The 16,124-nt window shown below is 33.7% G+C and overlaps 1 long non-coding RNA gene across 2 annotated transcripts in view; it reads right to left on the bottom strand.

The window, feature by feature from the left end:
• Positions 1-3,153: 3,153 nt before the first annotated feature.
• Positions 3,154-16,124, bottom strand: part of LOC127731855 (uncharacterized) — a 100,641-nt gene continuing 87,670 nt past the window's right edge. For both annotated transcript variants that reach the window (XR_007995847.1, XR_007995848.1), the window contains 2 exons: positions 5,646-5,669; positions 3,154-3,238 (listed from right to left, as the gene is read on the bottom strand). This is a non-coding gene — a long non-coding RNA (uncharacterized LOC127731855). The remainder of the gene's footprint in view (positions 3,239-5,645; positions 5,670-16,124) is intronic.

Here is a 16,124-nt window from a genome sequence, read left to right as displayed (position 1 = left end):
TGTTTTATTCTGTTGATGTTCTTACTGTCATGTTTTGAAGTGACTAACAGTTATGTTTTTATTCTGTTGATGTTCTTACTATCATGTTTTGAAGTGACTAACAGTTGTGTGTTTTATTCTGTTTTTGTTCTTACTGTTATGTTTTGAAGTGACGTACAGTTGTGTGTTTTATTCTGTTGATGTTCTTACTGTCATGTTTTGAAGTGACTAACAGTTATGTTTTTATTCTGTTGATGTTCTTACTATCATGTTTTGAAGTGACTAACAGTTGTGTGTTTTATTCTGTGTATGTTCTTTCTGTTATGTTTTGAAGTGACTTACAGTTGTGTGTTTTATTCTGTTTATGTTCTTACTGTCATGTTTTGAAGTGACTAACAGTTGTGTATTTTATTCTGTTGATGTTCTTACTGTCATGTTTTCAAATGACTAACAGTTGTGTGTTTTATTCTGTTTCTGTTCTTACTGTCATGTTTTGAAGTGACTAACAGTTGTGTGTTTTATTCTGTTGATGTTTTTACTGTCATGATTTGAAGTGACTAACAGTTGTGTGTTTAATTCTGTCAATGTTCTTACTGAAATGTTTTGAAGTGACTAACAGTTGTGTTTTATTCTGTCAATATTCTTACTGAGATGTTTTGAAGTGACTACCAGTTGTGTGTTTTATTCTGTTTATGTTCTTACTGTCATGTTTTGAAGTGACTAACAGTTGTGTGTTTTGTTCTGTTGATGTTCTTACTGACATGTTTTGAAGTGACTAACAGTTGTGTGTTTTGTTCTGTTGATGTTCTTACTGACATGTTTTGAAGTGACTAACAGTTGTGTTTTATTCTGTCAATATTCTTACTGAGATGTTTTGAAGTGACTACCAGTTGTGTGTTTTATTCTGTTTATGTTCTTACTGTCATGTTTTGAAGTGACTAACAGTTGTGTGTTTTGTTCTGTTGATGTTCTTACTGTCATGTTTTGAAGTGACTTACAGTTGTGTATTTTATTCTGTTGATGTTCTTACTGTCATGTTTTGAAGTGACTAACAGTTGTGTATTTTATTCTGTTTATGTTCTTACTGTCATGTTTTGAAGTGACTAACAGTTGTGTGTTTTATTCTGTGTATGTTCTTACTGTCATGTTTTGAAGTGACTAACAGTTGTGTGTTTTATTCTGTGTATGTTCTTACTGTTATGTTTTGAAGTGACTAACAGTTGTGTGTTTTATTCTGTTTATGTTCTTACTGTCATGTTTTGAAGTGACTAACAGTTGTGTATTTTATTCTGTTGATGTTCTTACTGTCATGTTTTGAAATGACTTTTAGAAACGTATTTTATTCTGTATATGTTCTTACTGTTTGTTCTTACTGTAATGCTTTGAAGTGACTAACAGTTATGTGTTTTATTCTGTTTATGTTCTTACTGTCATGTTTTGAAGTGACTAACAGTTGTGTGTTTTATTCTGTGTATGTTCTTACTGTTATGTTTTGAAGTGACTAACAGTTGTGTGTTTTATTCTGTTTATGTTCTTACTGTCATGTTTTGAAGTGACTAACAGTTGTGTATTTTATTCTGTTGATGTTCTTACTGTCATGTTTTGAAATGACTTTTAGAAACGTATTTTATTCTGTATATGTTCTTACTGTTTGTTCTTACTGTAATGCTTTGAAGTGACTAACAGTTATGTGATTTATTCTGTTTATGTTCTTACTGTCATGTTATGAAGTGACTAACAGTTGTGTATTTTATTCTGTTTATGTTCTTACTGTTATGTTTTGAAGTGACTAACAGTTGTGTATTTTATTCTGTTTATGTTCTTACTGTTATGTTTTGAAGTGACTAACAGTTATGTGTTTTATTCTGTTGATGTTCTTACTGTCATGTTTTGAAGTGACTAACAGTTGTGTGTTTTATTCTGTATATGTTCTTACTGTTTGTTCTTACTGTAATGCTTTGAAGTGACTAACAGTTATGTGTTTTATTCTGTTTATGTTCTTACTGTCATGTTATGAAGTGACTAACAGTTGTGTGTTTTATTCTGTTGATGTTCTTACTGTCATGTTTTGAAGTGACTAACAGTTGTGTATTTTATTCTGTTTATGTTCTTACTGTTATGTTTTGAAGTGACTAACAGTTATGTGTTTTATTCTGTTTATGTTCTTACTGTCATGTTTTGAAGTGACTAACAGTTGTGTGTTTTATTCTGTATATGTTCTTACTGTTTGTTCTTACTGTAATGCTTTGAAGTGACTAACAGTTATGTGTTTTATTCTGTTTATGTTCTTACTGTCATGTTTTGAAGTGACTAACAGTTATGTGTTTTATTCTGTTTATGTTCTTACTGTCATGTTATGAAGTGACTTACAGTTGTGTGTTTTATTCTGTTTATGTTCTTACTGTCATGTTATGAAGTGACTAACAGTTGTGTGTTTTATTCTGTTTATGTTCTTACTGTCATGTTATGAAGTGACTAACAGTTGTGTGTTTTATTCTGTTTATGTTCTTACTGAGATGTTTTGAAGTGACTAACAGTTGTGTGTTTATTCTGTTTATGTTCTTACTGATATGTTTTGAAGTGACTAACAGTTGTGTATTTTATTCTGTTTATGTTCTTACTGTTATGTTTTGAAGTGACTAACAGTTGTGTGTTTTATTCTGTTCATGTTCTTACTGTCATGTTTTGAAGTGACTAACAGTTGTGTGTTTTATTCTGTTTATGTTCTTACTGTCATGTTTTGAAGTGACTAACAGTTGTGTGTTTTATTCTGTTTATGTTCTTACTGTTATGTTTTGAAGTGACTAACAGTTGTGTGTTTTATTCTGTCAATGTTCTTACTGTCATGTTTTGAAGTGACTTGCAGTTGTGATTTATACTGTATTAATCTGCTGTATTGTTAACCAGCAAGGTTAAAGTTATTTAAAGTAAGTGTTTTATACTGTTTATGTTCAACTGTCAGGTTTTGAAGTAACATGCAATTGTATTTCATTTTATTACAATTTGCTGTATTTTGAAGTAACATGTAGTTATGTGATTTATATTGCTCAAGTAAGATCTACTATATTCTTAAGTTATCTGTAGTTGTGCGTTTTGTTTTTTACTGTACATAGTTAATTTGCTCTAGTACTAATTTGGATGTTACTACTGTACCTAATGAGACTGTTTTACCTACATCTTGATAATCAATGTCTGCTTTATTCACTAGGCTTAGTTTTAAAGCTTCTATATCTCCATTCTCAGCATCTGCAAGAAGTTTCTGTAAGCAAAACATAGATTTTACATTTAATAGATTGTAATGAAAAATAAATAAAACAACTGTTAAATAAAGCAATAATTATTTATTATCCTGCATGACAAATAACTATATAAATCGGGGGTATCCTCACTTCAAATAACATTCAGGCAGAGAGGATATGTACCGATTATCAGGTTGCCTGCATATTGACATTGTTAAGAATCAGCTGTGATTCACAATATGAAGCTTTTTTCATGGGAGCACAGCGAATGAGTTCAGAGGCTTCATATTGTGTGGAGCAGCTGACATTTTACAATAAAAATTAAATATCATCAAAATGATGGCAATCTGTAAATTGATTTATCGGATTGTATTTGTGTATTTTGCATTATAGAAACAAGTGTTTTCTTTGTTTCAACAGCAAACCGGAAAATGACTTGATAAGTTCGGGTCAAACTTATCCTTTCCTTGAGATATTATGGTGTCTGGGAGACACAAATGATGCCCTCACAGATGCAAAGTGTTATTTTAACATACACAAAGTTGAGCATGAGAGCACATAGGTCTATGGTTCACTGTAGGAGGAGTTATCTGGAAACGCTATGCGCCTCTTAAATATGCAAATATATACTCCAAAAATGATAGAGTTCAACTATTTCCCAAAAGAGCAAATATTAATCAAAATCTAAACCCTGACGACATGCACACCTTCAATATATGTTCAAACAGCCAGCAAAGTTAAAACTTCCTAGCATTCAAACTGTAGGAGGAGTTATTTGGAATAACTATATACCCATAATGGGACGGAAGGACAGACAGGGGTAAAACAATATGCCCCCAACTTTCAGTTGATGGGGCATAAAAAAAACTTTTGGATAACAATTTGTTATGACAATGTGCGTTGTGTCAATTTACACTTTATACCATAAAATAGATATGTTTTTTTTCAACTAACGAACTCAACAATTGCAAGAGGAGAGAACTTCTGTATTTTTAATTTATCAAAAATTGTCCAATAGTTTCTCTAACAACTCAATAGGGTTATGTATTTGACATTGTAAACAAGCATTCTGAAGGTACTAGATATAGAATAAACCTTAAGAGAGTGTATACACTTATATTTAAAAAACATTCGATACATTTCTGAAAATGAAAAAACCTAAAACACTAAACTGCCACTAAATTATGCATGATAATCAGCTCCAAGTTACTGACACCATGACCTCAGAGGATTTCTGGCAAGTTACTAATGATTTATAAAAAATAAATGGGGAATGTGTCTATGGGAAACAGATGATGCCCCCGCTTTCATATAACGTTATAAAGGGCCATAACTCAAGAACTGTAAAAGTGACACTATCCAAATTTGAACTTGATCTGAGTTTTGTGGTAATAAGAATTGTTTATAAGTTTCATAACATTTAGTTGACGTAAACTTAAATTAGAGAACAGAAACGAAAAATTCAGCAATTTTTCCATTTTTAAAGGGGCATAACTCTAGAACAGTAGAATTGACGCCACCAAAATTCAACCTTCATCTGTTTTTTGTGGTTATTAGCATTGTGCATAAGTTTCATAACATTTGGTTGAGGCAAACTAAAGTTAGAGAACAGAAACAAATATTTCAGCAATTTTGAGATTTGTAAAGGGGCATAACTCTAGAACGGTAAAAGTGACGACAACAAAATTCAAACTTGATCTGTGTATCATGGTAATTAGCATTGTGCATAACATTTGGTTGAGGCAAACTAAAGTTAGAGAACAAAAACTAATATTTCAGCAATTTTTCCATTGGAAAGGGGCATAACTCTAGAATGGTAAAAGTGATGCCACCAAAATTCAAACTTGATCTCTGTTTTGTGGTAATAAACATTGTGGATAAGTTTCATAACATTTGGTAGAGGCAAACTAAAGTTAGAGAACGGAAACGAAAAATTCAGCAATTTTTCCATTTGTAAAGGGGCATAACTCTCGAACGGTAAAAGTGATGCCACCAAAATTCATACTCGATCTGTGTTTTGGGGTAATAAGCATTGTGAATAAGTTTCATATCATTTGGTTGAGGCAAACTAAAGTTAGAAAACAGTAACCAATTTTGGGACGTACGGACGGACGAACAAGGGTAAAACTTAATGCCCTCTCCGCTATGGCTGGGGCATAAAAATAAAACAGGCAAGAAATTTCATGCAGTTTATGGCTATCTTTGCTATGAGTTGTTATTAGCAACACCTTAGTCAAATGTTTGTAGTACATTTTTCTTTGTCCCAATCTTTGTTGTGTTTGTTTTATCTTTGATCTTGTAATATCTTTTTTGTAGGTCACGTAGAATTCTACTAGTTTGTATCTCAAATCGTCACATACATGTATTTTTGGTAAGAAAATGGAAATAAAAGTTCACATGACAATTGGACTTAAAAGTAAATCTTACCTCATTCCAATTTTCCATTATATCCTAAAAATAGAAAAAAAAAATATTTCAAATATATACTGTTGTAGTTATCATTGAGTTATAATTGTTAATGCCAATTGAAAATACATGATCATTATGGACTTGAAAATTACTGACCTAATATTTTCAGATATTAATCTAATCCAAAAACATGTAAATCTAGCATCTAAAAGACTATCTCAACTTTTCTGCACTATTTGAAATTTGTGTCGCTCACCTGGTGAAAATATCGCTAGTTTGCTCACTACGATTTTTATATGCACATACTAGCTATTCTTTGTGTTGCTGATAATTTTTTGCAATTTACATATTTAACCTAGGTCCTATAGGTTTTTAGATAACAGCAGGGGTTAAAAAAAATTGTTACAGGTAACTAGCCCAGGACTTATTTGCAGCAGGATTTTACTAGCCCTGTTGGAAGAACTGCTAGCCCATCAAAACTGACCTGCTAGCCCGAGAATGCTTTACAAATCAGTTTGCTGCATAATTACAAAGTGGGTGTCCCTTGTTTTGAAGGCAGCATTATACACTGTATTTAATAATTTTTGTTGACCTGCTTTTTATTCTGTTGGTCCCACATACAGAGCAGACTTTTTATTGGCGTGCTCGGGAAAATATTCTCTGGGTGTTTTTTCATCAGCAACACGGCCTACCTTGCCCAGTGGGAATCTTTCTTTCCGGGACACTATTCCGCTTTTCCCGGTCGTATTTGGCATTTTTTGGGGATGAATTGTCAGTCTCATTACCCCTTTCATCTACAGTTTTTCGTTTTAAAACTGACGAAGTTCCTGGGGTGCCCGTACTTAAATATTTAGAAATATTTGGTTGCATGGATTGGTTTCGTTCTCAACAGCTGTCCGACAAGACATGTTAATACGGATCAATACATCACCCAGTACCGTTAATTGAACATCTTGGCATAAGAAATCTACAATACCCTGTACTGTTGTACTGAGAAATCGATATTTAAAGTACGAAAATTGCGATCAATACATGATACCAGGCCACCCAGAGTTATTTGTTCTAGTTTTAAAATATGTACAACAGGACCTGTACAAACCAGTTCAAATTCTTGGAATCCCGGATGACGTAATTGAATCTGATTGGCTAAGATAGAATAGTGATGAAGGGATTTTCCACTTTCTATTTTGGAAACGCCAAGAATTTTTTGTTACCAGTCCGTCGGGCATATTGGGTTAAAAATTTTGATTGCCCGAGGCGTAAATGCTCAAGTCCCGGGCGTCGGGCTAGTGGATTTTTTAACCCCTGAATAGCCAAAACTACAAACATGAGTACACGCGCTGAAATGTCTCGCCTTCTTTACTGACCATTTATGTTGATATTCCTTAATATAAAGTTTTACTACAAGTATCACATGAACTTAATATGATCAAAGAAATGAGGTCAAGGTTAGATAAACCAAGCCAGAAATACATGTACATCTTACAATCATTCCATACACCAAATATAGTTGACCTTTTGCTAGTAGTATACAAGACAGACCAAATCATTAAAATTTTATATTGACAAATGAACCATGAAAAAAGGGTAAAGGACAGATGAACCCTGTCAGACAGACATATACACCTTACAATCATTCCATGGATCAAATATAGCTGACCTATTGCATATAGTATTTAAGGAAAAAACTAAACCAGGAAAACATCATAATGACCAATGAACCATGAAAAAGATGTCAAGTTGAGATGATACCTGCAAGAAAGGTTTTCCTGTTCGAATTGTTTTGCACTGGTCATTTTTGGGTCTTTATAGCTTGCTGTTCAGTGTGAGCCAAGGCTCCGTGTTGAAGGCCTTCTTTACTAATCATTGATATTATGTTGATAGTCCTAAATATAAAGCTTTATTACAACTGTCACATAAACTTAACATTAACCAAGTAAACTAAACATTGACCAATGAACCATGAAAATGAGGTCAAGGTCGGATGAACCATGCTAGGCAGGCATGTACAGCTAACAATTCTTCCATACAACAAATATGGTTGACCTATTGCTTATAGTTTAAGAAAAACAGACCAAAACACAAAAACTTAAAACTGAGCAATGAACCTTGAAAATGAGGTCAAGGTCAAATAAAACCTGCGTGACTGACATATAGATCATAAAATATTTCCATACACCAAATGTAGTTGAACTATTGCATATAGTATTAGAAAAAAAGATCAAATCTCAAAAACTTAACTTTGACCACTGAACCATGAAAATGAGGTCAAGGTCAGATGACACCTGCCAGCTAGACATGTACACCTTACAATCGTTCCATACACCAAATATAGTAGACCTATTGCATGCAGTATTAGAAAAAAAGACCAAAACTCAAAAACTTAACTTTGACCCTGAACCATGAAAATGAGGTCAAGGTCAGATGACACCTGCCAGCTAGACATGTACACCTTACAGTCATTCCATACACCAAATAGTGTAGACCTATTGCATACAGTATAAGAAAAACAGACCAAAACACAAAAATTTAACTATAACCACTGAACCATGAAAATGAGGTCAAGGTCAGATGACACCTGCCAGCTAGACATGTACACCTTACAATCATTCCATACACCAAATATTGTAGACCTATTGCATACAGTATAAGAAAAACAGACCAAAACACAAAAACTCAACGATAACCACTGAACCATGAAAATGAGGTCAAGGTCAGATGACACCTGCCAGCTAGACATGTACACCTTACAATCCTTCCATACACCAAATATAGTAGACCTATTGCATACAGTATAAGAAAAACAGACCAAAACACAAAAACTTAACTATAACCACTGAACCATGAAAATGAGGTCAAGGTCAGATGACACCTGCCAGCTAGACATGTACACCTTACAATCATTCCATACACCAAATATTGTAGACCTATTGCATACAGTATAAGAAAAACAGACCAAAACACAAAAACTCAACTATAACCACTGAACCATGAAAATGAGGTCAAGGTCAGATGACACCTGCCAGCTAGACATGTACACCTTACAATCCTTCCATACACCAAATATAGTAGACCTATTGCATACAGTATAAGAAAAACAGACCAAAACACAAAAACTTAACTATAACCACTGAACCATGAAAATGAGGTCAAGGTCAGATGACACCTGCCAGTTGGACATGTACACCTTACAGTCCTTCCATACACCGAATATACTAGACCTATTGCTTATAGTATCTGAGATATGGACTTGACCACCAAAACTTAACCTTGTTCACTGATCCATGAAATGAAGTCGAGGTCAAGTGAAAACTGTCTGACGGGCATGAGGACCTTGCAAGGTACGCACATACTAAATATAGTTATCCTATTACTTATAATAAGAGAGAATTTAACATTACAAAAAATCTTAACTTTTTTTTCAAGTAGTCACTGAACCATGAAAATGAGGTCAAGGACATTGGACATGTGACTGACGGAAACCTCGTAACATGAGGCATCCATATACAAAGTATGAAGCATCCAGGTCTTCCACCCTCCAAAATATAAAGCTTTTAAGAAGTGAGCTAACGCCGCCGCCGCCGGATCACTATCCCTATGTCGAGCTTTCTGCGACAAAAGTCGCAGGCTCGACAAAAAACTGAGTAAAAAGATCTTGTCATGCTGATCGTAATTGTAGTTTACACTTTTAACCTCTAGCTCCTATAGTTTTCCAAATAACAGGCAAAAATGAAAACTAGAGGCTCTAAAGAGCCTGTGTCGCTCACCTTGGTCTATGTGCATATTAAACAAAGGACACAGATGGATTCATGACAAAATTGTGTTTTGGTGATGGTGATGTGTTTAGGTGATGGTGATGTGTTTGTAGATCTTACTTTACTGAACATTCTTGCTCCTTACTATTATCTCTATCTATAATGAACTTGGCCCGGTAGATACAGTGGAAAATACTTTGTAAAAATTTACAAAAATTTACAAAATTAATGAAAATTGTAAAAAAATGACTATAAAGAGCAATAACTCCTTAAGGGGTCAATTGACAATTTTGGTCATGTTGCCTTATTTGTAGATCTAACTTTGCTGTACATTATTGCTGTTTACAGTTTATCTCTATCTATAATAATATTCAAGATAATAACCAAAAGCTGCAAAATTTTCTTAAAATTACCAATTCAGGGGCAGCAACCCAACAATGTGTTGCCTGATTGGTCTGAAAATTTCAGGGCAGATAGATCTTGACCTAATGAACAATTTTACCCCCATGTCAGATTTGCTCTAAATGCTATGGTTTCAGAGATATGAGCCAAAAACTGCATTTTACCCTATGTACTATTTTTTAGCCATGTCGGCCATCTTGGTTCACGGGCGGGGTCATCCGTCACATTTTTTAAACTAGATACCCTAATGATGATTGTGGACAAGTTTGGTTAAATTTGTCTTAGTAGTTTCAGAGGAGAAGATTTTTGTAAAAAATTACAAAAATTTACGAAAAATGGTTAAAAATTGACTATAAAGGGCAATATCTCCTTAAGGGGTCAACTGACAATTTTGGTCAAGTTGACTTATTTGTAGATCTTACTTTTCTGAACATTATTGCTGTTTACAGTTTATCTCTATCTATAATAATATTCAAGATAATAACCAAAAACGGCAAAATTTCCTTAAAATTACCAATTCAGGGGCAGCAACCCAACAACGGGTTGCCTGATTGGTAAGAAAATTTCAGGGCAGATAGATCTTGACCTAATGAACAATTTTATACTCAACAGATTTGCTCTAAATGCTTTGGTTTCAGAGATATGAGCCAAAAACTGCATTTTACCCTATGTACTATTTTTTAGCCATGTCGGCCATCTTGGTTCACCGGCGGGGTCATCGGACACATTTTTTAAACAAGATACCCTAATGATGATTGTGGACAAGTTTGGTTAAATTTGTCTTAGTAGTTTCAGAGGAGAAGATTTTTGTAAAAGATTACAAAAATTTACGAAAAATGGTTAAAAATTGACTATAAAGGGCAATAACTCCTTAAGGGGTCAACTGACCATTTTGGTCAAGTTGACTTATTTGTAGATCTTACTTTGCTGAACATTATTGCTGTTTACAGTTTATCTCTATCTATAATAATATTCAAGATGATAACCAAAAACGGCAAAATTTCCTTAAAATTACAAATTCAGGGGCAGCAACCCAACAACAGGTTGTCCGATTCATCTGAAAATTTCAGGGCAGATAAATCTTGACCTAATAAACAATTTTACCCCATGTCAGATTTGCTCTAAATGCTTTGGTTTCAGAGATATAAGCCAAAATCTACATTTTACCCCTATGTTCTATTTTTAGCCATGGCGGCCATCTTGGTTGGTTGGCCAGGTCACCGGACACATTTTTTAAACTAGATACCCCAATGATGATTGTGGACAAGTTTGGTCAAATTTGGCCCAGTAGTTTCAGAGGAGAAGATTTTGGTAAAAGTTTACGGACGACGGACGACGGACGACGGACGCAAAGTGATGAGAAAAGCTCACTTGACCTTTCAGGTCAGGTGAGCTAAAAAATGGAAAAAACAGCTGCGCCATGAGCGCATGATACGCCTGTCGTCTTCAAGACTTGTGTGTGAATTTTTATGCAATAATCATAAATAGTTTCTGACATACGGCCTGACACGCGAAAACCCCCTTTTTTACAAAAAACTCAATATCTCTAAAATAAATTTTGAATCAAAACCAAAAAGTATACAGATCTGTAGATTAATATAACTAAGAAGTGTGTAAAATCTTAAGCAATAATCATAAATCTTTTTTGAGATACGGTGCGACATGTGAAAACCCCCCTTTTTAAAAAAAAAAAATCAATGTCTCAACAATAAAATTTTGAATCAAAATCAAAAAGTATATAGATCTTAAGATTAATATAATTAAGAAGTGTTTAAAATTTTAAGCAATAATCATAAATTGTTTTTGGGATACGGTGCGACATGTGAAAAACCCCTCCCCCTTTTTTTTACGAAATACTCAATAACTCAAAAATAAAATTTTGAATCATCACCAAAAAGTATACAGATCTTAAGATTAATATACTTAAGAAGTGTGTAAAGTTTTAAGCAATAATCATAAACTGTTTTTGAGATACAGCGCGACATGTGAAAAAACCATCCCCCTTTTTTAACAAAATACTCAATATCTCTAAAATAAAATTTTGAATCGTCACCAAAAAGTATACAATTCTTCAGATTAATATAACTAAGAAGTGTGTAAAGTTTTCAGCAATAATCATAAATTGTTTTTGAGATACGGCGCGACATGTGAAAAACCCCTCCCCCTTTTTTAACAAAATACTCAATATTATCTCTAAAATAAAATTTTGAATCATCACCAAAAAGTATACAGATCTTAAGATTAATATAACTAAGAAGTGTGTAAGTTTTAAGCAATAATCATAAATTGTTTTTGAGATACAGCGCGACATGTGAAAAAAAAACACACACCTGTTTTAGTTACTAAGTCCCAAAACTCAAAACGTTTTAATCTTATTTTCACCAAAAAGTATACAGATCGTTTGACCATCATAAGAAACAACTATGTTAAGTTTCATGAAATTTCTTGTTCTCAAGTTACGGTCAACATGTTTACACCGGACAGACGACATTTGTATACCATAATTCGTCCCGTCAAAATTTTGACGGGCGTATAAAAATGTATTTTTCAGGGGCAATAACTCAAAAACACAGGTTTACATATTTTTTTCAACATTTCCAGAGTTATAAAATCTTGTCAAGCTGACCATTTTTGTGATTTACACTTTTAACCTAGGGCCTACACGTTTATCAATAACAGGATAACACTTTTAATAAATGTGCTTGGCAAGTGCAGCTGGATACGACCGCTGAGGTCCAACCCTGAACAGTTGGGGCAAAAATGGACACAATATTCAAGCTTGATACAGGTCTGAATTTGGATTGTAATTAAATATTTGACACATTATAGGTTTCTGACACAGAATAAATGTAGTCAAAGAACTTGAAATTGGTTATATGATTTGAATTTATATTCAATTGATTTCTTGCTGTTGTGCAATACACTGTGATGTTGCGCAATACTTAGTAAATCTGTTTTCAGACTATATACAAAGAATTAGCAAAATAAATTGTGACCCCCAATTTTTTTTTGGAAAATTGACTTTCTTAAATCTTGAGGGAAAAAAATTGACCCCACCCCCAAAAAAAATTTTTGTTTACCCACCTTCCAAAAAAATAATGGAAAATTGATAATTTATTAAATCTTGAGGAAAAAAAATTGACCCCCCAAAAAATATTTTTTGTTTACCCCCCTCCAAAAAAAATAATATTTGAAGAAATTTTCTTTTTGTAACATGTGGTACAATTTAAGAGACATCCATACATTTAAACACAAGTAATTGTCTGAAAACATAGAAAAATGCTTGTTTTGGTCCCTTTTTGGCCCCTAATTCCTGAAAGGTGTGGGCTATTACCCCCAAAATGAATACCAACCTTCTACTTGTAGAATTGACCCATATGGTACAATTTCAGAGCAATCAAAATACTTATACACAAGTTATTGTCCTGAAACTAGAAAAATGCTTGTTTTGGGCCCCTTTTTGGCCCCTAATTCCTAAACTGGTTGGGACCATCACCCCCAAAAACAATCCCAACCTTCCTTTTGTGGTATTGAACCTTTTGTTCAAATTTCATAGAGATCCGTACACTTAACCAAATGTCTTCGGACGACGACAACGTGATAGCAATATAGGAACGCAAATTTTTTGCGGTCGTATAAAAATGATTTTTCAGGAGCAATAACTCTAAAACAGGGTGACAGATTTTTCTCCAATTTTTAGGTTAGATACATTTTGTTGTGTTGCCCCTTTTTGCAATTTACACTTTTAACCTTACTCCTATAGTTTTTATGATAGCAGCCACCAACTGTAAATTCTAAAATAGATAGTTTAGAGGCAAAAACAAGTGGTTAGTTTTTACCAAATTTTCAGGGTGGATACATCTTGTCGTGCTGATAATTTTTACAGTTTACACTTTTAACCTAGCTCCTATAATTTTGGTAGATCTTACTTTGTGGAACATTTTTGCCACTAAAGGTTTCTCTCTATCTATCATAGTTTCAATAACTCCAATAAGGGATTAATTTACAAATTTGTTCAGTTTGACTTATTTGTAGATTTTTTTAAACTTGCTGAACATTTTTGCTGTTGAAATTTCTCTTTATCTTTAATAGTTTTCTAGATAAAATCGAAAAACAGAAACTTTAATAACAATTATTATTTCAGGGGCAATAACTCCAAATAGGGTTGTCCCATTGGTTTGAAATTTTTGTGGCAGATAAATCTTTACATGCTTATCATTTTTATTTAGGTCAGTTTTGCTTTAACTGCTTTTTTTTCAGATATAAGCCATAAACTTTTTTTTTTGCCCTATGTTTTATTTTCTTTGTCATGGCGGTCATGTTTTTTGATAGACAAAAAAACACAAACTTTATACTAGATACCTTAAGGATAATTCAGCCCAAGTTTGATAAATTGGTCCCCTGTTTTCAGTTTATCTCTATCTATAATAATATTCAAGATAATAACCAAAAACGGCAAAATTTCCGTAAAATTACCAATTCAGGTGCAGCAACCCAACAACGGGTTGTCCGATTCATCTGAAAATTTCAGGACAGATAGATCTTAACCTGATAAACAATTTTACCCCTTGTCAGATTTGCTCTAAATGCTTTGGTTTCAAAGATATAAGCCAAAATCTACATTTTACCCCTATGTTCTATTTTTAGCCATGGCGGCCATCTTGGTTGGTTGGCTGGGTCACTGGACACATTTTTAAAACTAGATACCCCAATGATGATTGTGGCCAAGTTTGGTCAAATTTGGACCAGTAGTTTCAGAGGAGAAGATTTTTGTAAAAGTTAACGACGACGGACGACGACGACGGAGCCAAGTGATGAGAAAAGCTCACTTGGCCCTTGGGCCAGGTGAGCTAAAAATGTTGACTTTTTTTTCAAGTAGTCACTGAACCATGAAAATGAGGTCAAGGACATTGGACATATGACAGACGGAAACTTTGTAACATAAGGCATCTATATACAAAGTATGAAGCATCCTGGTCTTCTAGCTTCTAAAATATAAAGCTTTTAAGAAGTTAGCTAACGCCGCTGCCACCGTAGCAGCCGGATCACTATCCCTATGTCGAGCTTTCTGCGACAAAAGTTGCAGGCTCGACAAAAATGCTTTGCTGAGCGCAGCCTAATACGACCGCAGAGGTCGAACCCTGAACAGTTTGGGGCATTTTTGGACACAATATTCAAGCTTGATACTGTCTGAATTTGGATTTTGATCCAATTTTTGACATAACATAGGTTTTTGACAAAAAATAAATGTGGTCAAAGATCTTAAAAAAACTATTGCGCAATACTGTGAAATGAAGATTTCTTCTTGAAACTTTTCAAAAACTTGAAATTTGAAAAATTTTGAAAAAAAAATATGAACTCCTTAAAAGAATTGGAAAAACAATCCCCCCCCCCCCTTGGAGCAATTACCCCCAAACTCAATCGCAGCCTTCCCTTTGTAGTATGGAACCTTGTAGTACAATTTTAGACAGATCCATACACTTGAACACAAGTTATTGTTTGGAAACTAGAGAAATGTTTGTTTTTGGCCCCTTTTCTGCCCCATTCCTGCATGTTTACGGCAATTACCCCCAAACTCCATCCCAGCCTTCCCTTTGTGATATGGAACCTTGTGGTACTTTGTCAGAGAGATCCATACACTTATACACAAGTTATTGTCCGGAAACTACAAAAATGCTTGTTTTTGGCCCCTTTTTGGCCCCTAATTCCTAAACTGTTGGTACCATAACCCCCAAAATCAATCCCAACCTTTGTTTTGTGGTGTTGAACCTTCTTGTAAAATTTCATAGAGATCCATTCACTTAAACTAAAGTTATTGTCTGGAAACCAAATGTGTCTTCAGACAACGCTGACGCCGATGCAGACGACGACGACAACATCATAGCATTATGACGCAAAAAAAATTATGCGGTCGTATAAAAATTACACATTCCACACGCATTAACAGACTTTTGAACTACTTGATTAATGTATATAATTCCATGTATCTGGGTTGTTTCAATTTATTGATTAAAGTAGCTTAACTCCAGGACTAATTTACTAATATCAATATATTATGATCCAGCTTAACTTTGTTAAATTTATATATCTTTTTGATGAGCACTGAATTTCATAAATATGCATATGATAAACAGAATAGTTTTTTAATTGAATTGTAATTGATATATTATACTTTCTTTTCCTTTCTGACATAAAAAAAAATTCTTTTTAGTGCTAGATATTTAGTTGGTAGTTTCTCACAAGAACCTAAATATCTTTGAAATTGAACTGTTTTTTTAATTGTATACTCAGATATAAGTTACATATAACCCCTTATACTATAGTAAAAACCAAACATTGT

Source organism: Mytilus californianus, unplaced genomic scaffold, assembly GCF_021869535.1.
Source record: "Mytilus californianus isolate M0D057914Y unplaced genomic scaffold, xbMytCali1.0.p SCAF_21, whole genome shotgun sequence".
Lineage (NCBI taxonomy): Eukaryota > Metazoa > Mollusca > Bivalvia > Mytilida > Mytilidae > Mytilus > Mytilus californianus.
This window is presented reverse-complemented; position numbering and strand designations above follow the sequence as displayed.